The sequence below is a fragment of the Lepisma saccharinum genome, chromosome 22 (assembly GCF_977018435.1).
Source record: "Lepisma saccharinum chromosome 22, izLepSacc3.1, whole genome shotgun sequence".
Classification (NCBI taxonomy): domain Eukaryota; kingdom Metazoa; phylum Arthropoda; class Insecta; order Zygentoma; family Lepismatidae; genus Lepisma; species Lepisma saccharinum.
Genome location: NC_139250.1, coordinates 13344201 through 13371529, shown reverse-complemented (window position 1 = coordinate 13371529; position 27329 = coordinate 13344201). Strand labels below are relative to the sequence as shown.

The 27329-nt window shown below is 36.1% G+C and overlaps 1 long non-coding RNA gene across 1 annotated transcript in view; it reads right to left on the bottom strand.

The window, feature by feature from the left end:
- Nucleotides 1-27005, bottom strand: part of LOC146004768 (uncharacterized) — a 32596-nt gene extending 5591 nt beyond the window's left edge. The window contains exons 1-2 of the long non-coding RNA XR_014443963.1: nt 26906-27005; nt 18747-18822 (exon numbers count right to left, since the gene is read on the bottom strand). This is a non-coding gene — a long non-coding RNA (uncharacterized LOC146004768). The remainder of the gene's footprint in view (nt 1-18746; nt 18823-26905) is intronic.
- Between the last annotated feature and the right edge of the window lie 324 nt (nt 27006-27329).

The following is a 27329-nucleotide window of genomic DNA, read 5'->3' as shown; positions in this document are numbered from 1 at the left end:
TGACAGACACTTTCTTCACAGCAGTAGTAGATAGTGCAGGAGCTTGTTGGTTACGAACAGCGAAGGATCTCACCAATCGTTTGGCTCGCTGGAGCATAAGGCTTTCGGAATTTAAGTTCGCAATAAGACACCGTCCAGGACGTCTTAATTGCGTTCCGGATTGCCTCAGTCGCAGTGCTACAAACCCACTAACAGAAGAAGAGCGAGATTTTATCGACCACGGTGATATAGTAGGTATTATCGATCAACAGGTCGATAAATTGGTGAATGAACGAGCAATTGAAATAAGAACACGTCAATTGCAAGACCTTAACGTAAAAAAGATAATCGAGTTAAAGGAAACTGATCCTACCCATCTTTCCGTCCGATATTTCGAACTAGGAAACGGCGTACTATATAGACGCAACGGCAATAGGAAACTGCTAGTCATCCCTGATAATATGGTAAATGATGTGTTATCAGACATACATGACTCCCCATACACAGGAGGTCACGTAGGTCAAACAAAATGCTTGCAAAAAGTAAATGATAGGTATTATTGGAAAACAGCACGTAAGGATGTAATAGATTATGTACGCTCATGTCAGATTTGCCAGGAGAAAAATACACCTACAGGTAAGAAACAAGGATTTCTTCACCCGCTACCTGTCGGGAATATATGCGAATCCTGGAGTTCGGATGTTTTTGGACCAATAACACCTAGTAATGGATACAAGTACATTATATTCGCTGTCGATATGCTCTCTTCGTGGGTAGTGGCTCAACCCCTTAGGAGCTTAACGGCAAAGAATGTAGCTTCATTTTTCGTCCAGAAAATTTTTACTATCTTTGGGCCGGTTTCTACTATTCTTACCGATAATGCATCAGTGTACAAAGCAACCTTGGTGGAAAATATTTTGAGCGAACTCAAAATCAAGCATCTAAATACAAGTGGGTACCACCCTGAATGCAATGGCAAGGCGGAACGGGTGAACCGTACCTTTGCTAATATTTTGAGCAAGTATGTTGCACGTCATCAGAAAGACTGGGTATCTTATCTGAACCTCATCGTCTATGCCTCAAATTGCAGTGCACTTGACGGCATTGGGCTAAGCCCATACGAAATTATGTTCGGAAGAAAACCGACGTTTCCCCTCGAGGCTGGATTAAATTCAAATCCAACAGACCCATTTACTGAGAAATATCGCACACACGCACGCTCCGTACAGGTTTTAGTCAAGGAATTGCATGATAAACGGCATCACACTGCTAAAAACCGCTACGACAGTAAACGAACAGAACCTTCATACGCGAAAGGTGACTTAGTTATGGTATATATGCCTGCCAGGCAAAAAGGGCTTTCAGATAAGTTGAGACGCAAATATGATGGCCCTTACCATATTGTAAATGTTAGAGGAAAAAATGTTTACGATGTAGAAAGAGTAAAAGGCAAGAAAACATTGCGGGTAAACATATCTCGTTTAAAACGGTATTGGACACGTCCAGCACAGCAACCAGAGTAGAGAAAGTTCGTTTTATGCACCAAAGTTAATCGGGACGCCGATTACACGTAATATTATGATAGAATGATTTAGTGGATATTTTAGTATAAAAAAAATTGATTTAAATACTGAAGAACAATCGCGACTCAAATCAAGTGTTTTGATTACCAGGCAGGTATCATCCAAGTGGTAGTCAAAGTTTGTTATTTTATACTGGCAATCAATCAATGTGCAATTGTAGTTCTAGCTCATAGACGAAATGTATAGGTTTCCTAAGACTATATGTAGATGTATTCTTTTTTTTTTTCCTTCTCTTTTTACACTTGTTGGATTATCGCAACGCATACGATTGGCAGGAGGAAAAGACGAAACTTAAGTCCGGACAAACAAGAACATCAAATAGCTGCAGTCGTCTTCCTTTCCCTTTCCGTAGTGCGTAATCAGTAACAATTTCTCCCCCCCCCCCTTCGTTTCGTCAAACTTCGAGCGATTCGCGGTCACCCAGTTATCTCGTTTCCGGTAAACAATCCTCACCGTAGCGACTTTCTGTGCTGAAACGAGCTGCATAAAATTTGCTTCTTTTTATATAACGCATATCAAGTAGCATACTAAAATATCTATGAGCAGTCGTATTTCTGCCACTACGCAATATGTAACAAAGTTATTATATATTTTTTTTCTCTTTTCTAGTTGCCGTATGATATTCCATTCAAATTGGTCACGTAAGAAATTAAAGTTTTTTTTTTGCGCGTGTACTATACGCAAGCTACACAATACTCGTAAATCAGCAAACAAAACTCAAATACAAATGTAAACTGTGTATCCGCTTAATTCGCTTCGATAATCTTAAGGCTTACATTGCTTTATACACGATCTTTTTTTTCTCTGTTGTAATTGCTACATACCCTTGTAGTTTAATTTGTATTTTCATTTCCGTAGTTCATTAAATTAAGGTCAAGTGGAACTCATTGCGTATTTTCTTTTCTCTTTCTTAAATTCTATGTCTAACGGTTATTTAGGAAAAGTCACCATCGAAGGATTGGATTTAGTAATAACGCCTGCAGGACCTCAATTCCAATCAATCGTCCAAGGAATAGCCTCTCAATTGAATGTTCCGTGCTCTAGAGTTTTAGAACCCCTGAAAATTGAACAAATAAACAAGTATCTAGCTGTTTTGTTCAAAACACAGTCGGCCGACAAATTCTTTTCCGATTGTACAGAAATTGCCAGGAATTTTATTCGAATTCATATGAAAGCAGGAATTTACAGGAATTTTTCGCTTGATTTCGGCGATAGAGATAATTTGGAAGTATTACAATTGTTGCAACAACTAAATGAGTTTTTAATACCAAAGGCGCCTTCAGAAGTCCCCACTTCGGGAAAGATAGATTAATGGTTATAGAGATGCAATTCTAATTGTTTAATGATATTTTTAGTAAAAGTGACGTTTTCTTTGCATAAGAATTATAGTGGTACAATTAGGACCATCAAATGGTGTTAAATATATATGTTTGTACCCTGCATACCCTTCGCCAGATATGGCCATTCATGTTGACCATTGGTTATACAGATTGACCACGGAAGTCTTTGAGATTCCTAGTGTCGGAAATATCCGAAATTCAGTGTGTGAACAAGTAGTGTCTGCAGAAATTTTATTATTTATTAAATTTGTGGATAAATGCTCAGGAGAAGCTGAAGAAAAGGACAATTTCCTGGAGCAGTCCTTTCGGCATATCAAATCTTTCATTTTAAAATGCTATGAAAGTTACCAGCTTGACTTCACCTTTGATTGTGAATTTAGTGTCACCTCACAAACATTAGATTTATTTGCGTACTAAAATGAATGGTTCTCCAGATCACCCAGACATGGACGTTGCAAGTATAGACTCAATTTCTAGTCTCACAACGATTCCTTTTGTTTCATCCCCTCTTGCCATGTCAATATCAGAAGAGGATTATGAGGATGATATTATTAATGTCATTTCTACAGAGGACTTTGAGCGTGACTTTCTGCCGGAAGTCCCATCGCTACCTCTACATTTCTACGTACCACGAGCAGTAGATATTCAGGATGCTTTCATGCCTTCAAACCCGGATGAAGAAATTGAATTACTGATATTCGTTTTTCTTAATGTGGATTTCCCGGGAGCATTTGTCGCTGGTGACAACCCCTATGTTGAGGAAGGTCTCAATGTTTTACCCGCGGTACTTCCGCGTGATTCCGCGGCATATTTGTATGTTGTTCATGACATTATCACCTTTTTGCGAGCAGGATTACATAGGTTACCTACTCAACAATTAAGACTCACCTGGCTCGACGAGCGAGCCCGTGAACTACGATCTTTTATTCATTCTTTATTAGGAATTGCTGGAGATTTGTGGACCTTACATACCTTTTATGATTCTGAGGCTGGACTACTCCATTATGTGCCTTCATTCTTGGAAGCTCGAGTGGGATTATATGAGCCGTAATTTCACTTTCCTTCCGCTATGTACATAATGTATATATTACTTTCTATTATACTCTTTAGTTTTAAGTTTAGTTTAAGTTCGATTTGTTCCTTTTTCATTGTGTTAATGGATTTAATTGCCTAGTTATTTTACATTTCCCTAATGGTCAGTTGAAAAAAAAAAGTTTATATTACCGTTATAGCTCTAGTCATTTCAGTATTAGTCATATATTTTTTTTTTTTGGTGGTAGTATGTTAATCGACGTTATGATCAGAATTCTCTTATTTTTATTTCATTCTTATTATATTATTATTATTATTTTTTATTATTATTCTTATAAATACTAATTCCAAGTTTTTTTTTTCTTTCTTATTTTCCTCGTTCGCTTCGGGACGAAGCTTTTTCTGGTGGGGAGAAAAATTGGATTATTGCCGTCACTCACGCATTCTTTAGTTTCAGAATGATCATCCTAACCCTATTTTTATGCTTGGATGGTGTATGGACCATTCCCACTATTAGGCTTACACCGGGAGCCTACTGGCGACAGTTGCCGAAGGTGATCCTATATGAAGGAAGTGTTCCCCTTACCTACATGGAGGATCTTCCAGTGAACAACGTGGTTGACCATTCATTGGTAACATTGGCAAAAACAGGAAAGGTAAATTATGTGGAAACGAACCACGACGCCGAAATATTCAATGCCTTGGACCATATGGTAAGTGAATTACAACAACTATTTTTATTACATTTAAATGATACTTATGTAGAGTTTCCATCACCTCCTGAGAAGTATGACAGAGTTACGCGTGGACTTGGATTAAATTTTATTGGCAACTTCGCGAACTGGTGTTGCGGAATTTTGAGTGAAAGTCAGTTCCATGACATTTTGGTTAATGAGCATACACTTAATTCGGAAATCCACAAAGTTACATCTAGTCTTAAAAACGAGCATCAGCAGGTACATTTATTGAGATCCCAACTTCGCGAACTAATTCAACAAACGAATAACACTGTGATTAAACTCGAATCTCAAGTAGACATACTAAAATCTAATTTCGGAAATAAACTAGTTGAATTAGCAAATAGTGCAAATCGAACGACTCATAACATGAACATATTGGCTTTGAAATCTGTTGTGTTGCACCAATTATTAATGAGCTCGACAATAAATGCCGAAATAAGGGAACTTAGAACTTCTTGCTTCTCACACAAAATTCCTTTATATCTAATCAGGCCACAAACATTAAAAAGAGATCTTAAACAATTGCAATTTACCTTGGCAAAAAATGGATATCAGTTAGCTATCCCAACATCTCAACTAATGAAATACTACACTGTACCTTTGGCTCATTGCTTGTTCTCTCCTAAACAGGTAGTAGTCACATTAAAGGTTCCAATCACGAAAATAGGCGAGATCCCTATTTTAGAAGAATTCCTCACTGTGCCTTTTAGATGGCAAAACAGCACTTGTAACATAATACATCCACCTTTATTTTCCGCCACTAGTACTAATTCGGTTCGACTCTTGTCAGGTACTTTCCTAGCTACCTGCGACCCGCACAATTCTCCAATGTGTTACCTACCGCGTTTTGGTCACGATGCCACCCTGGGCTCTTCGTGTGCCCAAAAGATACGCCAAGGCGCAACTATTCAGGAATTAGCCGCACACTGTATGTATCAATGCTACGAGGGAAGTAATGTTATCGTCACGGAAGTTGCACAAGACCAGTATGTAATCACCAACCCGCCGTCAAAAATAAAAGGCGAATGCAACGGCAGGTCTTTTACGTTAGATACTTATGAAACTCAAGCCGGTGCACTCGAAATTACCCTTCCATGTAATTGCTCTCTATCAATAACAGAAGAAACTGTAATTCCTAGAACCTTTCCATGCTCTAGTCAGACTAGTGACAAGCTGCGTAGCTACCATATTTTGCCCGCTTCATGGGGAAAAATACCAACGATGAAAATAGATGTCTTATTTTCTGGAGGTAAAGCCGCAGAATTCAAACATTTTAATGATTGCTTAGACGCTAGTTGGCCCAAGAAGATACCATTCTTGAAAATATCAACTCAGACAGAGCCGAATGAGGAAAATGACGATCTTAATTTTGATTTGGAAGATATAAAAACTGATATCTCTAACGAGAATCTTTCCAAAATATCATTAAGCCTTGTTTGGAATATAGTCCTTACTCTTGCGGTAGCATGGACAATATATAAGAATAGTCTTATGACCACTCAATTGATTGCACTCAGTCAAATCCAAACCACTGAAGCTTTGGGTACTTCACTGGAAATATTTCATGAATTCCTTAATTATTCTATTGTTATTTTAATTCTAATTCTAATGATATTCATTGTGTATTGGATATGTAAGAAATATGTAAAATGTTGTTGTCAACTCACTCCTTTAGTAAGCCAACCCTCACACGCCACTTCTAGACAGGTTCTCTTCACAAATGACAATACTTCTAAAGTACAAATACAACCAGGAACAGGAACAGTTCCTAAACCACTGCCCCGTAAACTCAATGATGGAAATAAACCCGTACATTTCTCAATGACAGCATGACTAGCCGTCCTTATCTCTACATTACACTCACCCATACTCGTAGATGGCTTAACAATTAAAACCTTCGTAACATCAGGAATCTATATCAACGAAATTGACCCACCTATATTATACGAAACTTCTGTACCACTATTATATCGTCTACAGTACAATGCTGTTTTTTCTGAAATAATTGATTGGGAAGATTTGCCCTCCTCATTGGGAAACACTACGATTACTACCGATCCCTCACTTCAAGGATGGAGTTATTTCCGCATTACTAAAACCCACATACGTACTCTTTTCTTAAAGGAACAGGATATAAACGAAATTCAACATAGAATCCAGAACTTTCCAGCAACAAATTGGGTTAATATTCGAGATCTTACTTTTGTCAATCCACCTCAATTTTTACATATTCTAACCTCAGCATGCCAAAACAGAAAGGTACACCCAGCTATACTACCTCTCAACACTCTCGTATCTCATCTCGATACACTTGAAGGAAAGATAGCTAAATATAATTATACTCTGGCCATCTCCACGACCAATTTAGGGCAATATTACAACACTCCAATACTAGAATGTACCATAGGACCACAATATACCCTAATTGGCCTGAAAATACCAATTATGCGTAAACGATCCAAATTTCGAGCGTACAACATAAAACCCCTGCCATTTCAATTCAAAAACAACATATGCCAAATAACACTAACATCAGATGAAGTACTAATCGATGAATATGAAAAGACGTTTTACGAACACTCTTGTTCTCTAACTAATGATATACTATGTTTTATTACGCCTTACAGAAACATATACACCTCAGAATACAGATGTTTAAAGTCTATATTTACACAGGATGCTACTACTATAGAACAGTACTGCCCACTACATTGTCATGAAGACCCTGTACTTAACTTACCTGTACTATTAAACGTCTCGACCTATTTAGTATTGACACCACCAGATGTGGAAATAACAGTTAAATGCGAAAGCATACTTTTTAGTTTTAAGAGAGATTCCCCTTATGGAACCTTAGTAGTTCAGTTAGGTTGTCAATGTGTAATGTGTATAAATTCTAAATGTTATAGGGCTCAGTTCCCTTGCATTCTCCCAGATCCCACGAAGGCACAAATATCCCAATTTTTACCAATACATTGGGTAAATCACCGCCAAACTAATATAACTAACTATGAGTGTACATCTGATATAATTAATAAACCTAAATGTATGGTTGTCAAACAAATGGAATCACCTACGAACCAGAAAATAGTATCTTTAGTTCATCTTCACATTTGGTTAAGCTTACTGACATGTGTAATGGTCACATTCTTATCATGGTTAGGTTACCGAATCTATCGCAGAAGCCATACAACCCAGCGGAATGCCTCAGTTCCTGTCATTATGCGTGGGCAAAACGATAGACCTCCTTCCTACGAAGCACCGAAATGTCCAATATATGAATGTATCTTGGAGTAATTACCATATTGTTAAATCAAGTCTCAGTTTCAGAGCTATGGACAACTTTACTCCTTTTGATGACTGCACCTGTTCCTATCCACGGGGAGCCACTTCCGAGGGCCGCCCTAGGACCGTCGCCCACATTAGGACGAAACAGGAAGGAATCCTGGGACCCTAAACCATTAGCGAACACAAGTGAAAGTGAATAGTGCAGTGACCAACAACGGAATAAAAGGCAAATCTTAACCATAAACTTTTGAAGAATACTATACTCTTATTATGTAAACTAACTTATCATGTAATTTATATCTAACTCCAAATGGGTCCAGTGACTTGAGCAATCAGATTGTTTAAATACATAGGTAAATAATTGAAGCCTAACCAGTCAATAGTCAGCTTAGATGGAGGCCATCTAAGATAAGGAGGGGCGATATGTAACGAGCGTTTCTGCAAGTTACATAATGGGGCGTTGTCTCTGCCAAGAGTAGGAAAGCAAAACCAGGAAATAGGACTTGCGTCACTATCACTTGTCTCGTCCTCAACACGTGTGATACAGACCAGGCCCTTCCTTCCCCCCAAAAGCTATCAAGGGCAAGGTTCCTGACAAGGCTACCTACAGGAAGTTTGGTGGTTTAGCTCAACAAGGCCAGAGCCTTGACCGTGAATATTCTGGGGGCATCCCGGACGATAAGCTCGAGGTCTACGGACCACAAGCCTTCGTCATGGTCAGCAAGGCCATACCTTCCCCCCCAGAAAGGACTGTCAGCTAAAATAACCACAAGGTTGCGGTATACTAAGTTGGGTTGGGGAATTGAGACAAGGACGCCCATGTTAATAAATACTAGGAGAATCATAGAAAAGGGGCTGAGTCCAGATACTCCGGGAGACGACAAGAGGCCGCGCCATAGCTCGCTGCTCCTATCTTAGAGGGTAAGCCTCAACTTAACCAAGTGGTGACACTTGGGACTTATTACTTATAGGAATAGTTCAAGTCACTAAATGGCCATAGAGATAGGGAGTTAGTCTATAATCAATACTGTTAACCATTAGAATAATAAATAACAGATATATATATTAAACGGATTGTGTGTTAATGTCTACCATCTGAGAAAATAGTCCCCCTCGTAACGCCAGACACCCCGCAAGCGTTACAATATTAAGCACAAGTTTGGAATAGTATTATGTTAGGCAATAGGAGATAGGCACGGTGACATATGTCGGCGAAGAGACGAAGGAGCATTATGGATATATCAGTGACGTGGTGGAGGTGTTTAAAATAATGAAAAATTCGTAAGACTGCACAAGTTCATTCTGATGTTGGACCAACATGCACAAATTCAATATTTATGAAATTCAGTTCGCAACCTTGTGTAAATGAAAGTTTTAGTTTAGGAAGAGCTGTGAATTTTGATTAGATTCGGTTTCATTTTACTTGGAGTAAATATGAGTTTGATTTCCGAATCAGCGGTATGATATGTGCATATTTACGTTTAAAATTACACAAATTGTACACAGGAATGGGATTGTTGCAGGACAGGACCCATCCCTAGAAACGACCGTTTATAGAAGAAAGCTTATAAAACAATCAGATGGAATGTAGTTTTCTTTTCACAGATTTTCATCAAGACTTTTGCCCTCCCCGCCCCAAATCTTGTGCGTATGTCTATTAGTACTAACAGTGTTGAATCCAGCCACTTTCCTCCGCAGGGGCATCATACTTCACGGGAGGAATATCATAGGCATAAAATTATATTACCAATAAAACAATACTAATATTGCTTCTCATATGTAATTAATTTAAGTATAATTAGGTATAATTAACTGTCATCTCAAGACTGAAATTATGAGAGTTAATAAAATAATATTATAGCATGCAATAATTTACATTTACAACAAACTATGACATCTAGACCTTCTACAACATTTCTAAGGATGACATCATTTCCTTGTCTCCCTCAGTCGACACCTTCGCACAAGCTTGAAGCGTATCCTGATCCATCCTATTTCTTAATTTAGCAGTTATAAAAACGGACGATAATTTAAATTCGTTCATTATTTTGACTGCAAATTGTAAAGAAGACTAATTTAGTGTTTATTAATACGAAAAAACACAAAATAGTACGTTTTACGTTAAATTAAAGTGAATTAAAAATCAAAGTGAACGTCGTTACCCGAATATTCTGCCAGGCTACTAAAATTTACGGGGGAGGCTTTTTAATTTCCAGGGAAGATCCCCCCGGGCCACCCCTGAATTCATCACTGCGTATCTGCATTACTTCACGGAATAATTTTATTAGCAACACGTGCAATCAAAATTAGCTTCTGTTGATAGAGAATATGAACACAACAAAAGTCTTATTTCACTGGGGAACTGCTTACATCATCCAAAACTTACATTATACAAGGTTCAAAAAGGAAGACTTTTAGGGAAGAAATTATGGGACGAGCAATGCTTGTTTTCGCAACGTATTAATTAATTTATATTATTAACTTAAAATGAATTTTTACTTATTCTAATACATTATAGTTTGTTGTGAATCTACTTTATGCCGAGATAGCCTACTCAGAACTGAACTTCCAGTGGATACGAATCTCAGAGGGAAACGAACACAGGACTCCTTGATTAAGAATCGAGTACGTTAGACTACTATTGAAAAGAGCCTTATCGAAATGTAAAAAATACAAATTTTGAAGTCAACGCCAAGGTAAAATACTTTAGGTATTCTCATACACGCAAAAAAAGTTGTGTATTACTTGAAACAAAAAAAAAAAAAAAAAGTCTAGCTGAGACCAAATGTTTAAGTGCGTTATTGAGATAGATGCAGGAAATGCATAAAACATACATCAATTGATGAATTAAAGTGCGGCTTAATATAGAAATAAATACTCACTTGCATACTCACAAGTGATGCACTGTGGTGTTACTTTTTTTTAAAACGAGAGATTTGACGGACTTTGCTTTCTGTCTATACTGAAATTTGGATTCTATTTTAGCAAGAACATTAAATATTCATAATAACTGAGGACTAAAAGTGGTAAACGTTGTAAGTGCCAAAAACGAAAGTGTTGGGAAATCGCATCCATCCACACATCAGCCCGTAAGAACGTTCACACTAGTGACCTCTTTACACACCCTTTGAACTACTTAGAGGGCTACCAGCCACTTTTCACGTTTACCACATTATAAAGCATGGCACATTTCACAGTTTAACGTGGAAAACGTGTTTGAATTATTGTGGCACTTACAGCGTTTACCAATTTTAGTCTTCAAATCACGATGAAGCGTGAATGGGTTTGATCTGATTAACTAATAGACAAGTTAATCCATACAACTGACGTTAGTAAACTGATTCTGCAATAAATTAATATAAGAACACTTATAGCAAATAAATCTATAAAAAGTTACATTAGGCCTCCCCGATGAAGTAGTGGTAACGTCGTCGCCTTATAATCAAGAGGTCCCGGGTTCGATCCCCGGTGGAGGCACATGGCACAGTGGTTTGGATTTCACTTAAAACTGTAGGTCGAGTCCCGATTAGCCTTCCTTTGCATAAAGTGGACTTAAAAACCAATGCATATTAAAACTAATATTAACAAAGTGACATTAGTAAAAATTATTCAGTAATGTATTAAATATAAGAACAATTGCACCCTGGACTGGATTTTGCAGACTAAGGAGGCTCTGGCGTCTGATCTCACAGCCATCAATCCTCTACACGATTTGTGTTGTCTGCTGCCATGGCCGTATGCAGGAAAAGATTTCGGGGGGGGTTCACTCATAATTGTTCCCATGCGCATCGCAAGAAATTTGAATAATAGAAATAATAACAATAATAATTATTAATTAATAGTAATTAATACTTCATTATAAATAACTAATTGATACAAACGTATTATTATTATTATTACTGTCATTATATCCTTGAGGAGAGTTTTCTACTCTATCCATCAGAAGTGTGAATATGTAGCACAAATGTTTTTATTATTATTTTTACGTTTCATACAGTGTGTACTGAGATGCACAGTTATTATATTTTGTTATTAAGTTTTAGGTTCCTCAAGAAAAAGCTTTAAAAGTAAGATAAATTTTAGTCATAAAGTTTATGTTGTTTTTGATCATTCACATAAAACTTAATTTTTGGATTTTTGAAAACTGTGGAACCAGTTATTCTTTGGATTAAATGGTAAAACATAACATGGTGCCTGTATTGTAACCTCAATTTTTCGATCTAACGTCATTTTTCTTTGGTTATTCTGTTCGAATACTAACTGGACATTATTTTCGTTATTAACAATAAAACTAACAAACGTTCTGCTATTTTGTAACTTACAATAAACGATGTCAATTCGGGGCGAGGGGGTTCTATGGACCAGTTCGATCCCACTTTCCGACGCTCATATTGTTCCTATATTTACCAAACAACATTATATACAAACACTACACACTATACAAGTATGTCCTTTATAGGACCGCATATAGGTTAAATGTATGTAATATATCGACCGCTGGTTGAAGAGTAGTGAATGTAATGCGCTACGAAGCTGGATATCCTAGGTTTGAACTCTTATAAAGGGGTTTTTAAACCCTTATCGAACAGGGAATTTAAAAGTTGGAACGGGAATTTTGGGACAATCACAAGGGAACTTTCAGTCTGATATAGGAACAGCACTGGAAAGAGGACAACAGAAGTGAAAATGAAGGGGTAACGGGTGGGCTGCGATTCTGAGAATTAAACCCGTTGCGCTCAAATTGAAGAATTCAAAATGTTTGAAAATTCTAGCTCCATCATTTCAGAATTGTCTCGCTGTTGTATTTTTGTGAAACTGCAAATAATTTTTTGAAAATGTGTCAAATTTTGGTTTCTAAACTTCCATTAATCCAATATGCCAGAAGTTTCGGGGTTTGAACCCTAACCCCCCCCCCTCTAAATACGGCCATGTCTGCTGCCCATGTGTGTTTGTGATTTTCGATATGTCAAAAGTGTCAGAAAGACGAATTAAAAAAAAAAAAAATCAATCAATTAAAGCCGAATTAATCTCTACAAATCGCGTTTAGTAAAAATGATTCCATAATCATATAATACAAGAATAATTACAGGCAAATTAATGTTAATAACACCGTTATATTGTAGTATATGACCTGTTATTGACTGGACATTAAATAATAACATTGGCCCTATGGGAAAGTGTTTCTCTAACAATATAACAATGAAGTCCTCTCTTACCTTTATATTACTGTTTTCGAACTATTGGATATTCTAGATTCTTTTCTACCAATATTTAGAAAGATTACTAGCGGTTTACGGAGATAGATGGTGAATAGTTAAAATATTGTAATATCTATAAAGTAACTGTTAGACGGAACTTAAAGAAAATTGAATTTTCCAGAAAATGTTTGCACAAATTTGAGTTTGGCGTTTTGTAGCATAGAAAGTGCGGCTCTTATGTTGTTTCTAATGAGCAGTGCCATCTGTGGCAAACAACATTGCATAATAATACTAAAAATAATAAACAATTGTTGCTTTAATTATACCGCCTTCAGGATAGTGAACATGGCATTAAAAAATGAGGATTAGCGTTTGATACCCAGTTTAGAAATATTTCTTTGGTTCTAGCACACTCTATATTTAAGCCCAGTCCCGAATGACCCACCAGTGCATAAAGTGAGCTCGAATGAGCTTTACTTTTCATGTCGTTATTATCAGGTTTATTTTAATAAAGAAACTATCATCGTGATGACGTTTATTCCGGAACACAGCTTCATCATCATTCTGCTGTTTTTCTCACAGCAAATATCACTTTTCAAGCCGGTTCGCTAAAATTAACTCTCGCGAAATTTACCAACGATTAGAATCGATTTCCTGCTGCGGGAAGAGTTGCACTAAACACCCGCTAGATGTCACGGAGAGTATCTTTTCGAGCACGATAGAATCAACCCAGGACCGAGTATCTTTTAAAGACAAAACCAACAACAAAAATAAAGACAAACATAGTGAATTTTATAGTGTTAACCTATATTTATCTAGTACATTACAAGTGAGAGTCAGGTGTATTAGAGGAAGACTTCTTTCAGTGGATTGGGATGATGTGAGTGAGAAATATCAGAAGCGACGGTTCCAAATGGAAGGTTGGATATAAAAGTTCAAGAATAAGTTACGAGAAGCTACGCTCAAAATATAGGCGCAGGGCACGTCCTACTGCTAACAGTTCGCGAAAATCGGTGTCTCAAACATGCTGATAGCACCAAACTTAACCCTCCTAATCAAATCACATGCATTATTTTGACAATTACAATTCTAATAATACCTACGTTGTTATGTTAGGAGGCCAGGTGTTAACACCTGGATGTGCATCTCACTCCCATTTCCGAAAAGCTTTTATGAATAAAGTCGCGAGTCGGATAAATGGCCACTTATGATTGTAGAAAAGCTCATATTTACGATTTACAGATGAAATAAATATATTTCAGTTATTTGGATCTCCCTTATCGGACAACACTAGGAAAACCTTACGTTCTGACGTCACGGGGGAACGCTTAGGTTAGGCTAAATACCTAAGTTGTTAGGTTAGACTAGCTAGGTTAAGTTCTCTTAGCATAAATAAAAAAATACAATGTATTTATGCTAATAGAAGCAAACAGTGGCGTAGCAATATATTCCGAGGCCCTGGGCTAGATTAGAATGCGACTTTCATTAAATTTGAAATCTCAATGTGTATTGATACATAGTCTCCAGGGATACGTCAGCAGATTATCATATTTAAATAATAATAATAATAGTTTATTTAAAGTACTGAGAACAGTTAAAAGAAAACACCTTATACAGCACTGTGTCACAATGAGTAATATTCAAAGGATTAACACATCTAATGGTTTTTGCAGCAAATCACATCCTATACCTAAATATAATATTTAGGGGAATTCATAATTGAAATCATCGATTAATATTTTTATAAATTCACCACAATTTTACTGATAATAATGATTTTGATTTTTTTTGTTTTATATTTTGGAGCGTTAGCCTATAAGCTATTTTATTTCTAAAGTATTCACTATCAATCCTATTTGACAAAATATATTGTATCAATAGTTTAATTTTATTTTTCTTCTTAAGCTCAAGGTTGTTAAATTAAGTATTTCCGACCACTCCATATATTTTAGTGATATGTAACGTTTCTTCAATTTTCATACAAAGTAATCTAATAAATAATTTCTGAATTGATTCAATTTTCTCAGTGTGACTATTTGCTGCTATGTTCCATAATTCACTTCCATATTCCACTATTGGGCGAACCAAAACTATAAATAGAAATCTAAAAGTTTCCATTTATTAAGGGAAGTGCAATTAATATGAGACGGAGAAATTTACACTTGGCTGAGGTAGCTATATTCTTGTAACACACTGCTGGAATTATCTTTAAACAATGTACTAGGAATAGTATGTTTTTAAAAATGTTCCTCAGGCACTAAGACATTACTGATATATCCTTAAACATCCTAAACATTATTTGAAATAAAAAATGCAAGCTACGAATCTTTAAATATAACCTAAAGTATTTTAATGAGTCTTTCATTGTTTCCTCATTTTAAAATTTGAAGGATGTAAATATCACAAACCATGCCATAAGAAGAAAATATTGAAGGACGCACATAAATTGTCGTTGTTTGGTAGACCGGGGGGGGGGGGGGGGCGCTAAACTACAATCCTCCCTAGGGCGCCAAAATATCTAAGTACTAGAATCTTTAACACAATCGGTTTTAATATCAACAAATCTTGAAACGGTAATCATTGGCTCCATACGTGTGGAATCTTTAGTACAGCAAATTTGACTTTTAAAAATATATAGCCATTTTCACTTTGTTGCACATTAATTGTAGCAGTTAAATTTGTATATCATGACTTACATGATAATTGTGAATCTCGTTTTGTTTTATACGCCTGAAATGTTCTTGTAGTATAAACTATTGACGCAGTGTCGTGACAAGATCATCAGGTTCACGCCAGAAAGAGACAAATTTGGAGCCCGTACAGTCAGATTCTTCCAAGAAATTTTAGTAATGACTTTAATGGCTTGTTGGGGATACACTTACATTAATAATTATACCAGTGTTCGGAAAGTTACTTTTTAAAAACCTAACTAGTTACTTGCTTAAAAAAGTACTTTTCACTGGAAATTTTCTTGCTAACAAATTACACAAAATCGATTACTAATTGTTATAAAAAGAGAAAACTATCGGATGCTGTTTACACAAGGGGGACAATTATGAGGCCACAGATGAACAAACTACAGAAACTAGACACATTTCACAGCACACAAGTGACAATGGCAAACTAACAGCAACAGGAAAGAATCATTCTCCTAATCTCATCTTCCTGTTTCTGGGAAATCCACCCCTCTTCCGAGGTATGTATATCGCTTTAGAATTGAGGACTACCAAACGAATGATGATAAACCTGTTACCCTGAAATGCCTGGAACCCAGAGATTGCCGACTGGCCATGGATAGGAGACAAATTTAGTTCAACAACTTTCTCTCTTCCTCTTCCATTGTTTGCAGGAATTAATGTAACAAAGGATGAACATTTGTAAGTATCTGGTTCTGGTTCACTTTAAAACTGTAAAAGTAAGTGTTGAATCGTTACTTCTATTGGAAAAAAGTAACTCTGTTACAGTTACAGCTACTTGGTTTTAAAAGTAACTTATAGTTACATTTCTTCAAAAAAAGTAACTGTTACTTGTAACTAGTTACTTCCAAACACTGAATTATACAAATCGAACCTCTACCTGTGAATTTCCACATGTTACACCTTATCATTCTTTGACATTTATTTATTCAAAAGAAGACAAATACATCCTTATCCGCTTCCCTGACCTCCTTGAGTTGAAAACAACCGCAAATATTTAAATGCCCCACACCTTGTTCCGTGGCAGTTGGAGGTGCTTTATTGTTAACAATAAAGTTGCCTGCCAGTGCAAAGTCAACAGAAAGAAGAGAATACAAAACAAAGTGCTTTTATTCAAGAAAAGAATAAATGCAAAAAATGCCCAAGGAAGTTATCGTCAATTTTTGCGTAAATGTTTCACATGAGAAATACGACAATCATTTTTACTTTTTCAGAGCCCTCTTAGGCTTAGAGCCCGCCCGCCTGTATGTTTGACGTATTCATTCAAATTATAACGTTAAACTAGAATTTAAAGCCAAATGGAAACAGAATGTTCTAATTTTATTGTCCATAAAGTTAGCAATTTTCATAAATTTTTCTGTTCTATTTATTACATTTTGCGTATCAACCCCTTGCTACGCCACTGGAACCAAACCTCACAGACCTAACCTAACAATGTAGGCATTCCTCGTCTGACGTCAGAACGCATGGTTGTCCCAGCGTTGTGGGATAAGGGAGGTCCCCGGTCATTTAGTAAGAAAGAGCATATACCAGGTCAGAATTTCGTCATATTTTGCCACTTAATACAAAGGATACGCGAGGTTACATAGAGGGTATTGCATTGTCAGACTGGATTTTTGGCATTGAAATAACTATTGTAGGTACCGATAGTTAAGCAACATTTTTTATAGTTTCTGTGCAATGAATTATGTAACTAAACACTAATAATTAAACATTACTACCCTAACAATACTTTTCCAGATCAATAGTTATGTGAACAATTTTGTGACACGGGTAGACCAGATAAAACACTGCCTCTTTACTTAATTAAGAAATTTATTTTAATTTATGTGAATTGTCAAATTATGAAAAATTAATTATTTAAGAAACGAGAAGGTGATTGAACTTTTAGTATTATAGTGGAGCTGATGGGGGAATGTAACGGTCAAAGGTCAAATTAATTGTTTATTTTGGTGCTACGGGTGGGACACAATAGTAAGCACAAGTAAATCAAAAAGTTAAAATAAACGAACAATATGTAAAACACATTCAATACTTGATTATAACACCATTAAGCCTTGTTTCCATGATATGAAAAACTCAATATGCTGACAAAGGCAGAAATTTATTTTATTTTAAAACATAAACTAAACGTAACGTTTCAACCTTCTAGCAAGGTCTTCTTCAGATTCTTTACCAAGTACAAATGAAACAAGGTACAAAAGGAACGAAGAAAGAAATGATAAGGAAAAAGAGCGTGAGATAAAGAGTCCAACCACTTTCCAGATGAAAGGAAATGTTTAGCAAAATCGCCAGTCAGGTGAAAGTACAGATGACAAGGGAAGGCCACCTGCTGGAACGTTCCAGAAAAAAAAACTAACTTATTAATATCTTGTGTCTGGAGGGGAGTGATTTTAGCGTATATATATCTTCCTGTTTTGTACCTTGTTTCATTTGTACTTGGTACAGAGTCTGAAGAAGACCTTGTTAGAAGGTTGAAACGTTACGTTTAGTTTATGTTATAAAATAAAATAAATTTCTGCCTTGGTCAGCATATTGAGTTTTTCAATACTTCAATTTTTATCCAAATGACAATTTTAGATTTTTGACTCGCAAGATAGAATAAAGTTACACCATTTCATTTAATTTCAAAAATTGAGATTCAGGGGTACTTTGACATGGAATGGCCCATAGGGAATTTTCAAAATCTATAAAACGACATTTTTATGTGAGAAACTAAAACTAAAAATTTCTCTTCACTTTCAAAAACTCAATATGCTGACCAAGGCATATGACGTTACTGTGGACTATTAGGCTTACAACCTATTTTTGCCATTATGTGACGTCATTTATCTTCCATTAATGCGTATCGAAAGAAAAGGCAACATTGTAAATAGAAAACTGTCCTCACCTCTTCTGCAACAGTAAAGACCAGGATCCAGTTTTTTGAGCTTGCTTCAATCCGTTCTGAAATCTGTCAAATTTCCCTGTTAAAGATTAGAGTACAGACATGTAAGGAAGTTTGAAAAATGCAACGTGATATTATTTTATAAAAAATCTTAATGATAATTTTCATGATACACATAACTTTGAAACGAAGTTTCTCTGAGAAGTAAAATAAGTAACCGAAGCACACTGAATAAACTTTTATCAGAACAAACCGAAGAATTAAGGAAATGCAAAATTTGAAAATCCTAGAGAATATATTTAGCATGGTGGTTAGGGAAAAGGCCACGAAAGGATTGCTCAGACATGCAAGGCGGTATATGATGTTTAATGTACAAAATGCATATTTTAGATTGTTTTAACCCTAGTTTACCCGTGCCGTACAAGGAACTTATCTACCTGAGGGGGGAGGAGGGTTCAGAAGCCCACCACACATTTCTTATCGCTAAAATGTAAGAAACCACTTTGTTATTGAATCACTCCTTCCTTTGTTGTTTATAAAGGTACAGTTATATAATAATTATAAAAAATTACCACCATTAATAAAAAACAAGAACCAATTACTGCAAGAATGTCATGCATATATTTTAAACTAACGAACTAACTAACTAACTCTCTAGCCTTCTTAAACCTGAAGGTCCATGGCTGCAGCAACACAGGCCTTCCATCTGTCCCTATCTTGAGCAAGATCTATATAGCTACTCTTTTCCATCCCTACCGATTTCCTTTAGGTCCATCTCAACGTTGTCCCTCCATCTTCGTCTTGGCCTTCCTACAGGTCTCTTACCATCAGGTTTCCCAACAAGAATCCTGTAAACTCTTCTTTCCTCTCCCATTCGTGCCACATGGCCTGCCCACCTAAGTCTTCTTGATTTAATTATTCTAATAATATCTGGATATAAATACAAATTATGTAGTTCTGAATTATGTACCCTTCTCCACTCATCTGTCTCCTCATCCCTTTTAGGTCCATATATTTTCCTAAGGATCTTATTTTCAAATACTCTTAATTTATGTTCCTCTTTCAATGTAAGGGACCAAGTTTCACACTCATATAATACTACAGGCAAAATTACTGTTTTGTATATTTTAACTTTTAGTTTCTTAGATATTAAACGAGAAGACAAAAGTTTATGAAGAGAGAAGTAACATTCATTTCCTGAATTAAGCCTACTTTTCATTTCCTCTTTAATATAATTTTCATTTGTTAGTATTACTAATCTGTGGTATTACTCCTAAGTATATGAATTTGGAAACTGGCTCAAACGAGTTGTTATCAATAATTAGATTTTGATTATTACCTAACACTTGTTTACGGCCTGTAAGCATATATTTAGTTTTCTCTTTGTTAACTTCCAAACCTATCTCTTTAGCAGTTTTGAAAAATATTTTAGCATTATTCTTAATTGTATTTATATCATCCCCTAATAAGTCTACATCATCTGCATATGCTAACAACTGAGTCACACTATTTGATTTTAGTCCTTCTTTAGTTTCTTTTACCTTCCTAACAGCATATTCTAAGGCAAAATTAAAGAGCAATGGAGATAATGCATCTCCTTGTTTTAACCCATGATGAATTGTAAATTTGTCAGACATATTAATACCCACACGAATTTTACTTTCTGTTTCACTGGTGCATATTTTTATCATACTAACAAGCTTCTTAGGTATTCCAAACTCTACTAATATATTATATAATTTATCTCTTTTGACCGAATCATATGCTTTTTTGAAATCAATGAATAGCTGATGGACATTTTGATTATATTCCCACTTTTTCTCAAGTGTCTGTCTGATGTAAAAAATTTGATCTGTAGTTGATCTGTTACGTTTAAATCCACATTGATAATCACCTATAATTTCATTAGCATATGGGGTTAGTCTTGTTAAAAGAATGTTAGACAATATTTTGTATGTTGTTGAGAGTAGATAAATTCCACGGTAATTATTGCAGTTCATTTTATCACTTTTTTTAAACACAGGAACAATTATGGATTCTTTCCACTGTTGAGGGATTTCTTCTTTATTCCATATTAAACAAATTGATTTATGAATTTGACATATTTACGAATTTCCACCATATTTAATTAACTCAGCTGGTATTAAATCAATGCCAGGTGCTTTGTTATTCTTTAGCCTTTTAATAGCATCTTTAACTTCAGTCAAGTTAGGTTCTGGAACTAAAGGTTCTGCTGTGTGTACTTCATTTACTTCTGATTTATCTCCTACATGGACATTTAAAAGGTCATTAAAGTAGTTCTTCCATCTATTTAGAATATCGCTTGGGTCAGCTAGAAAATCACCGTCTTTATCTTTTATCAAGTTTACTTTCTAAATTCATTTACACCTTTATATAAATCTCTGGTCCTCCTCCGTAGCCGAGCGGGTTAAGGCGTTCACTCGTCTTAAGATCGTTCGCTGCGGGACGGCGTAGGTTCGAATCCGGCTCTGGTCGGAATTTATTCGGCCTACGTATAGGGCCGGTGGCAACCCACCATCGTGAGGAAATTAGGGAGCTCCGAGTGAGTGAGCGTAATCCGGTCGAGACGACCTACTATAACGGCTGGGGATACGTCGGGCTGACCCCCCGACTATTCCAATACTGGTTGAAGATCTCCACGCGGCGAAGGAAAGCGCGGGAGGGAGACCGGCAGTCGGTAGGTACGCCTAGGCCCTTCATGGGCTGTTGCCCGACGGATTATTTATTTATTATTTATTATTTATATAAATCTCTGATATTTTTGTTTTTGCTGTTTGTTTCAATTTGGTTAATTTTACTTTTCAAGTAGTCTCTTTTTTTACTTCTAAACGTGCGGTTAACTTCTCGCTTTATTCTATTATAATTGCTTAGATTTGTACAATCAGAGTTATTTAACCACCTAAGTCTAGCCTGATTTCCTATTTCTATTAGATTATGACATTCATTATCAAACCATGGCTTTCTTTATCTTGGTTTATGGTATCCTATACTTTCATTAGCTGCTGATTCTATTGCATTACGTATGTGCTCCCAATTCTTATTTACGTCTGTTTCATTTATATTTCCATCATCATTTAAATCCTGCAAAACATCAAAACTATTTGACAGTTTAATTTGGTAATCTTTCTTAATTCCTTCATCAGAAAATTTTCCTGTATTAAATTTTATAATTGCATATATTTTATCATGCAGTAAACCTAAAAAAAATATTAAGTTTGCAATGCTTTTTGTTTATATAATTGAAGTTGTATATTAATTATAATAACTGCAAGAATTACCATCAATTACCAACCAATTGCAATGTCACACTTCCATTGGCTTGACACATATCCTAAGGGGAGAAGGGAGGGGACGGCTGATAGGCCCACTACGCAAATTTTGTATTTTTATTAAAAAATGTTTACAGTTAAAAAATCGAAAAACAAGAGGGGGTGGTCCCAGCAGCACCCCTCTCGGATAAGCAAGTTTTAAAGCAATTGTTCACATTTTCGTATCTATTATTTTGAGAGGAGGCCGAGTCAGGATTCCAGGACATTGCAAAAATTCTTGACACAAGGAGTTTACAGCGAAGAGTAAAATGTGGAAAGAAAAACTGGGTGTATAAAGAGTGAAAGAATGGTTGAGTGAACAAAGAGAAAGGGACAGAAGAAATACCAAACTATCGAATGATTTGGGAAAACGGTCGCTTTTGTAAAAAGAAAGACATATGGTGAAGCGAAACTGGACAATTAACATATGCCTGTATTGAAATGAAGAGAACTGTTGGTATGTATTTATTTCTTGAAATTTCCAGTTCAGCATATGCCATTTCAAACCGGAAAGAAACAATAAATGAACAGAAGATCTAAAAACAAAGAAGCCTTCATGTTTTCCAATATTATCCCCCAGTTCTTCCACTGAATTACTGGTTTATAATCCGTGTTGTTTGTATATTCCAAGAACGTCTGTGTATTATTGCAGGTGTCTATGTTGAGACTAAAAATGCCCAGTGAACTGACTGGCCCCAGTCGATCAAATTGAGCAGACTCCTCCTCAAAATCAGCAGCTGATCGGTCCGGATGTTCCAGTTAAATGTATAACGTGTACTAAAAAAGAATTACTGAAATATTTTGCAGAAAAGTGGTTGCTTGTCGATAATCGCTTCTTAGAGAATGAATATTAAATCAACACATGCCTACAATAAACGTGTTCTTTAACAGTAACACTTAAAGTACTTTCTTTAAAATAGGCTATTATTGTTCGTCTTTAAAAATGAAAATAATATAAAGGGCATGTATTATTGGAGAAAGGTTGGAAAGTTAGGAGACAAGGGTAGAAGTTTGAGGGGGTGGGGTACAAATGGTAGAATAATGTAGGCCTATTGACTGCCAAAAAAAACGGAACACTCCCTTTACGCAATTTCAGGAATCTCAGAATTGTCTAATCGTGTCAGTGAGGATGAGCGATGGTATGATAAAATTGATGAAGCGACACCCATGCCCTAACCGAAGCCGGAAACTTCAATGGAGAGATTGAGAGTCGACCACTTAACTCTCTCGACCACAAGCTGCCTGTACCATATATTGAAAAAAATCTGCTCTGGATTTCTGTGTGGGTGGACATGCCAGAACTGCTGTTCTCTAACAAACATTTCAAAACAAAATTTTTAAAAGTAGGAATGTGTTGTTTTACGAATGTTGTTTAAAAACAAAATACGTAATAAAAGCTATAAAAAATTTCATCTTTCGCATCAACTAATAGCAACTACTCTTCTCACAAAAACATATATAATTCTTCGCTACATGTATGAACAAGGATTATTTATGGTGCAAATGATAATGCTAAATAATATAATAGTAGAATGGTCCGTTAAAACGAAGAATACAATTCATAAGCTATTACTGTCTTTCCACACTAGGGGAGACCGGGGTAATTAGAACATGGGGTTATTGGAACATGTTAATGTAGAATAATTTAAAACGAAAAGACTGGTGTAATAACATTTCATACCTATGTACCTACACTAAACCTACATGCAGAAAATTTGTTATTGGAATAACTACACAAAAGTAAGTTTTATTTGACTTTTATTATACACCTGCAAAAAATGATGTGACACATGTTTGGTGTTTCTCTGCTTCTGCATATACTGGATGTGAATGAAAGAACCCTTGCAACATTTTCTTCACCCCTATAATAAAACATAAGGTCACACATCTTTTCATGTGAGTTTGGTTGTCTATGGGCAATTTGCCTGGTTTTTATAAGCAAAGTTCTTATTACCCCAAAAATTTCTGCAAAGGGGTTATTAGAACATTGCGTAATTTGCTTGATTTTGCTTGGGGTAATTAGAACAGTCATGGGGTAATAAGAACATCTTCTTGAAATACCATGAAACGTAACTACTTTTGGAACAACCTGCTTTTAGACTGGAACTGAACCAATCCTGGTGCTCGTTTGCCGAAGTCTGTCTTTGCTCAGTACATAGGGAGAGTGTGGTCTAGGAGTTTCAAGAAATCATACCTAGTGTCGGGATTTAAAACTACTGGTCTGTTTCCACTGGATAAATCCATGTTTCCATGTGAAGAATTTGACCCCCTTGCCCTAGCACGATTTCGTAATCAAAGTCAAGAAGACATACAACCTGGATCAACAGTTGTTGCTGATGTTCAGATGACTCAGAATTCACGAAATGCCTCCACTGACATCCCACCAGGAGCAGTTCAAGATCCAGTAAACATTCACACTGCCAGCCAACCAACCACTCCTTTCTCTTCCATTACTTCAACAGCAATGCCAACGCCTTCAGATGTTGAAAATGTTCTGAATAGAAGTACTACACCACCATCCCAGTATCTGTCTTTTGAACAATTCATCAGAGAATCTCTTAGTAAACAACACAGACCAAGCGGACAAAATCCAAGAACAATGTCTAGTGGTAATCTATCAAGAGTATGCCTTTCTGATCAGTATGGCGAAATTCTAACAACTGAAGATGCTATGCAGCGACTGAAAGAAATGTCTACTAGGCCTACCAGTGCCAAAAAAAGAAATCGCCCTACTCAGAAAAAAATACCCACAGGACAGACCAAAAAAGACAAGAAAAGAATGTCCCTTCAATCCGGCTCTACTTCTTCAGAAAGTGAAATAGACCTATCTCTCAATGATGAAAACAGCACCGACATTGAAGATGACGTGGAGCCACAGGCTGAAAGTGAACCAGGCCCAGCAGCTGAAAATCAGCCAGGTTGTTCTGGTATACCAACTGTTCCAAAACGGAACACAACACAGGAAAACAATGAGGAAAGTGGTAGGCCTAATGAGGCCGATGAAGAATCAGAGGATGACGATGTAGGCCTATTCAAACTGGAAAAGTACTACGCTGTATATTACGAGCGAAAGTGGTATGTTGGTGGAATTATTAAAATCTCCAATGGCCAGTCTAAAGCAACGATCAAGTTTCTGGAGGAAAAAGAAACTGGCAAGTTCGATTGGCCACGAAGACCCGATGTTGAGGAAATTGATAGGAAGTTTATATTTTACGGACCTTTGGAGTTAAATGGAATCGGTCCATTTACCCTTCCATTGTATGACATCATTAAGAGCAAGTATGAAGCTTTCAAAAAAGAAATCAAACATTCAAATCAGTAGATCTACTGGTGCCAAACTGACAAATGTTAATATGGGTCAAGTGTTCTTTGGTGTAGCTTTTGTCATGTAGCCTATATTTTATGGTTTCATATATAATTGTTTTTTGAGACTGATAAGCTTAATTTCTGTATATATTAGTTTCTCACGACAGTTAAACCTGTTAGTGTAAGTTATCTTAAGTGTTTTTAGAAGTATTAGCACTACTTGTTACAAATTGGAGTAAGTTTTCCTCCAAAAAAGATGCTTTTTTTGTACTTTTTCTAATTGATATACTAGATTGTACATGTAACTATTAGAAGTTTTTCTTTACTACATTGTAGAATGGCCTGTAACCTTTCAAATAAATCATAGAACACTGATTTTCATTCACACATGTTTGCTTCACAGCTGGGAAATTGAACTTTATGAAAAAAGACGTTAACTTGGGATTTTATTTAAACAAGCATTGATAACTCCAGAAGAAGTAGAGCTATTGTGTTCAAATTTGCAGGATAAATGAGACATTTATATATGATGTTTGTATTACCCCAACAGCAATCTAAAGCTATTCAGTTGAAATTTCTAACTTATGTTCCATTAACCCCAAATGGGGTAATTGGAACAATTTTATGGTGTCATGACAATTTTTTTTTTTTGGACGAGTATTTGCAATGCAGGTATGGTCATTATTTTTTTCAAAAATATACAAAAGATGTCCTTTGAAATGGTAGAAATTTTTAAAAAATCCATCAGTAACTTTCTGAGTAATTTACAGTGGAACTTCTACAGGCTGTTTCCTGTTCTAATTACCCCGGTCTCCCCTATATATTATATATATTATTATATACACTAATACATATATCGCAAAGCTCGTACCCTTTCCCTGGTATGTCGACCACTGCCCGCCACTGCTTTGCAAGAAAAATTTGCACGTTTACAAATGCTATGATGTCTGTCAGATTGAGAAGGTGATGATCTATTGCACTTTGGCTATTTGCAGAAAGGGCGCGATATACTTTCCTCCTAATATGGTTGTATTTCCTCCCTTCCCCTTTTTTAAACGTAACAAATAGTGGTGTAGGAAACAGTCACCTTCCTGCACTTTATTGTGTGCATGATACTATTATTTGCAATAAAGTCAGCACAAGTCTTGCTAAATAGAATATCCAGTACCACTTCATCTAAAACAATCATAATTTTAAGCCGAGGAGGAGTACACGACAATTATTGTTGTGTTCGCTACACGACAGAATAGCGTAGTTTTATATACCTCACAAATTCTGACAATCAAAATACAAATGACGGCTATTACTTAATGTGAATATATCTATAAATACATTTCGGGTAGAGAACATGTCATGAGGCTTCGACCTTGAAAGCAAGGCTTATTGTTTTCATTGGGTATAGTTTAAAACGACCTACACATTTAAACGTTGAGCAGAGTTCACTGTAAACGTTTACCTGAAACAATAACACTCAGTTAGCGAAGCTATTGTTTTAAAATTCCTCGAACGTGTTCTGAATGTGCTTACCGTAAGTAGGAACAGAACTGTTAACGTGCTTCATGTAAAATTTGTCCTTTTTACTTTGTTTTAAATCGATTACATGCACAATAACTTGCTGCTGGACCATGACAACTCCAAACAGATTACGAACATTGATTTCCCTGAATTTGATCGTGTAAACCCTTATTCGTCCTTGGCTTTAATTGTGAAACCCCCATAGTAGCATTACGAAGCTAGGCCTACATGTATTAGTAATACAGTTGCGGACCTTTTTATAGGGAGCTTGTGTATCAGCAGAGAAAATGTCACTGCTGTGGCGCTAGCTGCAAAGTTAATGCATGCAGTCTTGAAACCAAAACAACTGCTAGTCAACTTTTCATAAATTGTTCTCTACATCACAATTTCATTTTGTAGTGGCACGCGCTTTTTTTGAACTTTGAATTTTATTGAT